The sequence below is a fragment of the Parambassis ranga genome, unplaced genomic scaffold, assembly GCF_900634625.1.
Source record: "Parambassis ranga unplaced genomic scaffold, fParRan2.1 scaffold_21_arrow_ctg1, whole genome shotgun sequence".
Classification (NCBI taxonomy): Eukaryota; Metazoa; Chordata; class Actinopteri; family Ambassidae; genus Parambassis; species Parambassis ranga.
The window spans coordinates 8693792-8702877 of record NW_021144767.1 but is presented as its reverse complement, the minus strand read 5'-3'; positions in this window follow the sequence as shown (position 1 = coordinate 8702877).

The window sequence follows — 9086 nt, the reverse complement described above, 5'->3', positions numbered from 1 at the left end:
ATAACACTGTACTAACCATGTAAACAATAATCACATTGCATATCAAATTAAACATTGGAAACTCTACTACAAGCACATATAAGCCATCTTTACACACATCAAACATAACTTCAACACCATGCAAATCAATCATCACTCATCAAAATAAAATTCTCATATCAAAGTCGACACACTTGCCACATTCTTATTTCTAGCTCTGTGATACTTCAAGTCACACAAACAAGGTGTCATATGAAAGCTGAGACTTCACCAATTGACACTCTTACAGTTGTTTTGCTATATTATAAATATTTGGTGAATTAGAATATAAAGAATATAAAAGTAAAAAAATCACGAGTAATAAAAAATTCTGTCTTTCTTCTGTAAATTTGCAATAATCAGTCATATTTGTGTCAGGGTTGGTCAGGGGGAGGACACAATTGCAGAGGCACAGAGCGGTTACAGCTAACAAAAAGCTCCTTATTCAAAGCCAGGAAGGCAAAACAACACAATAACCAACAACCAACAGCGTGGTAAAACTACATAAAGGAAAACAGGCACAGGGCGTAAAAAGGCAGGAACAAAAACATAAGAACAAAGCAACTACCTGGAGCACCCCGAGGTCAGGCAGAAGTACATGGCATGGTAGGCGAGGATCAAGGCATGGACGAGACAAGGACAGAAACAAACCCCACACCGGACAAGACGAACTAGCAAAGACAGAGGGGAAGACACAGACTATATACAAAGGGACCAGGGAAGACAACGAGACACAGGTACCACACATGAGGGCAGGTGATCACACAAGGAGGGAAACCACAGGAAGTAAAACTCAAGACAATGCACGGGGGGGGGGGGCAGGACTACCAAAGTACACAAGACAAGACAAGAACTAAACACAAACCCAGGGAAACAAAACACCAGAAGGAAAATAACTAAACACAGATTAAACTAAAAACCCAAAACCAGGAAAACTAACCCATAAACAAACTCCAGGTCGTGACAATTTGAGGGCAATAAACGCTTGGTTCAGATAGACCAACATGTCTGTGTTTATTCAAGACTAAAAATATTAGGATTAGACATTTATCATGTTTGTGGAGGACTTTTTTGGGGGAGAATGTGGCAACGGTCGTTTAGCTTACAATGCATTTTCTTTGGTGAGTATAGCACTAATATTACTACTACCTGTCAAATGTACTGGTTCTGACCTTTTGATAGAGGTGTCAATCACCCTAATCAACCTGCATATTTGACAAGGTATTAGCTTAGCATTAGGTGGGCGTGGCCTATCTGCTTTATACATCTGTTATAACCTATAGATGTGTAATAATGTATGTATACAAGTAAAAACTGATGTAAATAGAAGTGATGAACAGCAATAGTGACTTAAACGTGGAATATATAGTTTGGTTCATTAAATTTTAAGACATTTAAAAATGTCTACATAGGTTGGACTAAACCCTCTGTAATCTTGTTTCCCTTAATTAAAATAAATAAAAACTTGGCAGACATAATGTCCACAAACTTAGCACCAGATTGAGATAAGTAGATTGCTTCATCTACATCATTTGTAAGGAGATATTCATTGTAAAAGTGTAGATTTTCAACAGACGAGGACATTTTTGATCATTTCTGCTTTGTGCCATCTTAATTTACAAAGAGCCAGAGGCATACAAACTAATACTTACACAACTGTGAACATCAGCAGCTCAGTGAAACAACACAGAAAATAAAATCACTGTTTCCTAAAACAAATCTGCTAACACACAACAAAGAAGAGTTACATTCAGGATTTTTTAAACTGTGCAGCTCAGTGAACACAAACATCACAGAAAGTCATCCAGTCGGACCGGTTCTGACACTCCCTGCATTTCTCACTGATCATGTGACCTGAGAGTTTGTTCAACTACAAGTAAAAAACACACTGATCTGATAAACTCAGCATAAACCAACATTTTCTATTTAAAGTGGTTTTAGACAAGTTGTTCTGAGTTTCAGAGAGGGAGCGATTGTAGAACAGACGTTTCACTTAAACAACAATAAAGATCAATCAGCTACACTGCAGTAAAATCAATGAGGTGGTCAAACTGATCACTGATCAGATATTGACAGATTCTCACCTGCTGAGTCAGCTCTGACTTCCAGAAGTTTCCAGCTTCATGTGTGGAGCTGCTCATCTGCTGCTGTCTGTCAGGAAATGAACAAGAAGTAACTCCAGAGAAACCACGCCTTGAAAACAGGACACCTGACACAGAACTGACATGAATGGGTTAACAGTGGATAGAACAGGTATGAGTGCAGAGTCACCCAGCTGTCAGACCGGTTCTGACACTTCCTTCATATTTCACTGATCATGAGACCTGAGGGCTGATTCTAAAGAAAAACACCAGAAGTTACACAACTTGTTGTGAAGCATCAGTTACAGTGTGACCGACCTGTCACTGTGTTGTTGTGTTGAGTTTCTGGTTTTATTTCATTTCTGGTTTCATTCAGGAATTTGCACATTTTTATCAATCATCATGGTCAAATATGACAGGCTCATCATTTTAGGGGATTTTAACATTCACGTTTGTTGTCCTGCTTCTTCTCCACTTGCCTCCGACTTCATTAAACTGCTACAATCTTTTCATCTGAACCAACATGTAAAATCCCCCAGCCGCAGCAAAGGTCACATTTTGGATCTTGTGATCTCAAACTGTGTTGATGTAGAACAGGTATCCCTAACACCATTTCCTGTCACTGATAACAGCGCAGTTCCAAATTCCACTCCTTCCTGACCATAGACCTATCAAAAAATCCACTCACCCTCTGAGCTCACTCTCTGCCCCGATTTTCTGTCAAGCTTTTATTGAAAATTGGGAATCTGAAAAGGAAAACGGCAGCACAGTTGAGGAGCTGCTTAGTAATTTTAATAGCTCTTGCATTTTAGACTCCATAGCTCCGGCTAGATGTAAAGTTTTAAAGCCCACAGTCCTGCCTTGGTTAAATGAAGAGACTAGGAACATAAGAAGAGATCGCAGGAGAGCTGAGAGGAAATGGAAAAAAGACAGACAAAGCACATCACTGGTCGTCCTAAAACAATTAATGAGTAAATATCCACACACTGTAAAAGAAGCTAGAAATACCCATTTCTCTACAATCATTACAACTAACAGTAATAACCCCAGAATCCCCTTTAAAACAATCAATTCTGTTCTGAGTCCCCCTGCCAGTGAGCCCGTTGAACCCTCTCCTGAGAAATGCGATGAACTATTTTACAACTAAAATCAGTGACATCCGCAAACAATTCCATTCTGTCTTTGTGGAACCAAAAACTGTGTGCTCCACCCCTTTCACTCTGAAACGGCTTCATGAGATTTCACTCCCCTCACTGGAACGCATTGTTGCAGTTGAGGCCTACCACCTGCCTCTCAGACTGCATCCCTTCTTGGTTTTTAAAAGATGTACTTCACACGGTTGGTCCCAGTATCCTAGCCATTGTAAATGGTTCTCTCTCCTCTGGCATTGTCCCATCTTCTTTCAAACATGCCATCGTTTGCCCTCTCTTAAAGAAGCCTGCACTCGATCCTGCTGTTCTAAGTAATTACAGACCATCTCTAACCTGCCATTTCTATCTAACATTCTAGAAAAAGTTGTGGCTTCCCAGTTTCGTTCATGAACAATAATTATGTGGCACCACCACAAAAATGAGAAAATGTATGTGCATGTGTATATGTATGTTTCCTTCCTGTTTGGGGAGAAGTGTTTCCTGTGTCATGCCGGTTAGCTGGGTGTGGCTTAGCTTTGAAAAAGGGCGAGTGAGAAATGTTTGGGAGGGGGGAGAGATAGTACCCAGAACCAGGAAGGAAAGGAGTCTGTGGTTCTTCAGGACCCACGGGGGTTTTCTGTGAAAAGGGGACCCCAGCGAATACACAAGAAGGGACTCTGAACATCTGAGAAGGGGCTAAACACCAAACCTTAAGTGAGAATAAAGACTGGGAAGAGAATCTCCTCACCACAAAGCCTGGATGGAAACCCTGGTGTCCAGGGTGAGTGAGGGAGAAGCTCCCAACTCGTTTTTTTGCTACAACTTGTGTTTTGGACTTTCTTTTTGTTACCTTTCAAAGACTTTGGGATTTATGGGACCTTTCATATGGAATGGACATTGCCACCCACAGGATAAGAAAACGGACATTTTTCCTTTTCTTCTCTCTTGGTAGGATGTGCCTTCGGCCTCCTTTTGGACTGCCTGTTGTGGTGAAAGTTTTGCGGGAAAGGGGTGGAATTTTGGTTGGGTGAGAAATACTTAGATTGGAAAAAACCTTTGTTTCCTTGTGGGAGTGTATTGTTTTGTGGGGCAAGCCCTTTAACAGGACACTGGTTCACAGTGAGGTTTAAGTTATCCAAGTTGGTCTTTTCTTTTCATTAAACAATTGAAATTGGTAACGTCCCTAGTTTGTTTTTTGTGGTAACATTGACTGTAAAATGATGGTCGAGTGTTACAATTACATTTTTGAGAAATTCCAGTCAGGCTTCCGGAGCATGCATAGCACGGAGACAGCACTTCTAAAAGTCTCAAATGACCTTCTGTTGGCAGCTGACTCTGGTCTGCACTCAATTTGAATCCTCCTAGGCCTCAGCGCCACATTCCACAATCCTGTTTCGCACAGCTAAGGCAATTAAGAGAAATTGGACCATTCCTCCCCCCACCTCTGTTTGAAACAGTTATACATGCATTCATTTCCTCCAGGCTACACTACTGCAGCGCCCTCTACTGTGGTATCAGTAAACATAACATTCACAGACTACAATTAATACAGAATGCCGCTGCAAGGCTTCTGACTCATACCAGGAGAAGTGACCACATAACACCAGTTCTAGCTGCCCTTCACTGGCTCCCTGTGAGTTTTAGAATTGATTTAAGATTTTACTGATGGTTTTTAAAGCAATAAATGGCCTCGGCCCCTCTTATATGCAGGACCTTTTAACCCCTCACCAGCCTGAACTCTGCCTGAGATCCTCTGGAAAGTTGCTCCTATCAGTCCCCAAATCCCGGCTAATCACAAAGGGTGACTGCACATTTGCTGTCTGTGGAACTCCCTGCCAGAGGATATCAGGCGGCAAACTCAGTGTCTTCTTTTAAATCTCTTCTTAAAACTCACTTTTATCGCTTAGTGTTTTCCTAAACCGGTTTATTTATCCATTCATTCACGGTTTTACATTATTGTATGTTATTTGTTTTTTGCTTATGCTATTACCCTGGTTTTATCTTACAGGCCTATTTTTATTTTATATTTTATTCTACTTTTAACATTTTAAATTGTTTTATGTCTTATTGACTCACCTTGTGCAATTCCTGCCTTATCTTATTTTATGAATTGACTGGATGGTATTTTAACCACACACTGTTGTTCCTGTTTGGATTTTATTGTACAGCACTTTGAAACTGTGTGTTTAAAGAAGTGCTATATAAATAGTTATTATTATTATTCAGCTTCACCGCACAGAAACTCCTATGAATATACTGCAAATGAGTAAAAGGCGACTACTGTGCGCTCATATAGCTGTCTGGACATAGCGACCTATCGACCAATCAGAAAATAGAATTCCTTGTTTCCAGGTGAGGTCTGAGGCTCAGCTGCAAGCACACGTTCCATGAATGCTCGGAGCTCAAAGTGTGGACAAGCTAGAGAACGTCAGGAGAGGGACAGAACAGCTGCCATTACATCTGTGATGAGACCTACTCAGTGGCCGCCGTCATCTATTGTGTGTTGAGTTGCAGCTTGAAATCTTAACAACATTAAAGAAAAATCATTATAGAAAACAAGTATTTACAAACAACAGGACACTCCTTTGAGGACAACAATGTCCACATCCTAGACAGAGAGGAAAGGTGGTTTGAAAGAGGAGTCAAGGAAGCATCTATGTGAAGCTGGAAGAACCTTCCCTTAACAGAGGTGGAGGCCTCAGACATCATCTTTCTACCACATACAATGCAGTGATTCCATCCATTCCAGGAAGTCTGCACAGACTCACAGCAAGAACAAAGGGCTGTCCACCAGTCCCCCTCCAGTCTCATAGTCGTTAGCCCAGGGGTGGGCAATTCTTTTTTTGAGGGCCACATAGACTTCCATTAGAAAAGCAAAGGGCCACATTTCTTTCATCAATAATAATATGAATTGAATTGGAGCTCACTGGCACAGTGTCTACCTTTATAAATATGCTCTTGTTACATTTTCATCACTGTAAGCAGTGTGTGGGGGCATCTCGGTGTCACATCGGTCGGAGAGTTGGTCATTGGGGTTCATAAAGGTTAAATATACACCTGCATTATCTATGACAGTTTTAAAGCTACAAGAAGCATTTTGAATGGATTCAGTTAAATCTTAATTCCCTCAGTTAGTTCTGGGTGATAAGATGAATAAATACATTACTTGAACCCTGCCTGGACCTTCCCCCACCTCAGCTCCATACATTACAGGCCAGTAGAATGAGTTTGCTCAGACAGACCTGTCCTTTCTCATGTTTCCTGGATGACTCACCAAACTGAAATGAAAGTTCTTACTTTAATTTGAGCCTAGTTTAGTTCTAATCTAAGGAATGGATTCCACAAACATCTGAAGCTGAAGGTTTTTATTTCACTATATGAACTCAACACTGACCTTATGTGTCCGCCTGTTCTTCTTCTGTAAAATGACATTTTCTGGTGAAATAAAGGTTCAAATAAATAATGTGATTTAACCACATAATAGCATATAAAACTATAATCAGATATATGGAACTACTAAAGTTACACCAAGGTAACTAACTGATTCATAAATGGCTGCGCGATGTTCCATCATCAAGAACGCTGGCCGTCTTCTCTGTGAACATATCCGCCGGTCCGGGTTTTCCTTCAACAGTCATGGTGCATTGAAAGGAGGAGCGGGCGGATCAGCTGCTCTCGGTGTGTGCGCGTGCATGTGCGCTTATGTGTGTGAACGCGGACGGGAGGAGAGAGAGAGAGAGTTGCGCAGAGTTGAATGAATGGAAAGATAGATATATTATAAAATGGCATTGGCGGAAAAACACCACAGAATCAGTGTGTGGCGGAGGGAGTTGATGATGTGAACCGGTCTGTGTGTTTACTGCTCTCTCCTCTGTCCTCTGTGTGTGTCCAGGTCCACTGAGTGTTGCTGCTTGTATGTTGAAACACACTCCGCACAGAGCAGCAGATGATGTGAAGATATTTTTACAGAAGAAAACCATTAGAGTTCAAACCTAGAGTTCCCAAAGCTCTGAAAGTTGGACAAGGTCTGAGCTTTTTAAGAGCAGATGTCGGCTGCAGCTCCGCGGAAACATCTGAATGCGCCGTGGCGTTTCTTCACGCTTTACCGTACATTTCAGCATAGTCGCGCAGCATTTTTAAAGTGTACACAGCGCGTCTCTCCAAAGAGTAGATGGGATAAAACAGTGCTGCAGCTTAGAAGAAACGAGGGTGGGAAAACGTCAGCGGTGATGCAGTGCTGACAGCTGACTCTTGCTGCCTTCTTCTTTTCTTTCTTCTTCTGTTTCTTCTTCTATTGTGCGCACGGTCCGCGGGCCGTACTTTGCCCAGGTCTGCGTTAGCCAGTCGTTAGACACACCTGGCCCAGGCAGCCAGAACATCACAGGTAAGGATGGACACATTTAGTGCTACTGTTTGTTTGACCCAGACCCACTGAGGTCCTCCTCCACATATAAAGCATGTTTCCCACCAACAGGTAGAACTGATGAAGCTGCTTGGAGGCATGTTGATGAAGATTCTCAGTCATCCAGGTCATCATACGTAGAGAAGATTGAAGCAAGGCGTCTGGACTTGTAGAGTTTTCTAGAAGACGTTTCGCTGCTCATCCAAGCAGCTTCATCAGTTCTAACTGTTTGGTGGGGAAACATGGTTTATATGTGGTTACAGACCTCAGTGGGTGGGTCTGGGTAAAACTTTAAAAAAACTTACAAACAATAGCACTAAATGTTTCCATACTTACCTGTGATGTTCTGGCTGACTGGGCCAGGTGTGTCTAACGACTGCACGACTATGAAACTGCCGGAGGGGGACTGGTGGACAGCCCTTTGTTCTTACTGTGAGTATGTGCAAACTTCCTGGGAATGGATGGAATCACTGCATTGTATGTGGTAGAAAGATGATGTCTGAGGCCACCACCTCTGTTAAGGGAAGGTTTTTCCAGCTTAACGTAGGGTATGAAGAGGAAAGGTGGTATGAAAGAGGAGTTAAGGAAGCCATCTACGTTAAGCTGGAAAAACCTTCCCTTAACACACCACACACACACACACGTATGCACACACATGGACACATACACACGTGTACAAACACATGCACACACACTTAAAACAGCCTACTGAACACAATCCAAAACACATCCGCAAAACACAAGGATTTTATGCATAGGAATATAATGGGTTAATGGCTGATTTTAGTGGTGAACAGTAGAAAATGTCAAATTTAACTATTTTTTTCAAAAATGAAACCCTTACATCAAGAAATGCATGGTTATATGTTGTTATAGTTATGATATTAAAAAATGTAGTATTATAATAGGAGTTAATGGGCCCTAAGTGGAAAATACCATTTTAAACTGCTGCTACACAAAAACTAATAATGCATCAAACTCAATATTTTGGCTAATCTTTGACCTATCCATGACAGATATAAAAATAATGCCTCAGCCACCTAACTTTTGTTTTGTGGAAAATAACTCATTTTTTGTGTTTTCTTCATAAAAAATTACTGTGACATCAAGTAATCAAACTGGCATTTAAAGGGTTAAATTCCTCAAAATGATTTAATGTTTGGTAGTTTTGAGCAGGGCTGAAGTTGCTTAACATATTTATGCAGAAAAAAGTAAGAAAAAATATTAATCTGTTAATTTTTTATAGCAGTTTTTTGGAAGTGGACTTTTTTGTCCCCTAATGACACAAAAGGGTAGTAAATTAAAGTGACGCCTGAGGGTTAAGTTGGAATGTTTATGACACCATCAACTGATGATCCTGTGTCAGAACGTTGACCTTAAAATATGAAACCACGAGGATGGGATTCGAACCCACGCGTGCACTCGGCCACCTCGTCTGTCTGATAAACATGTTTT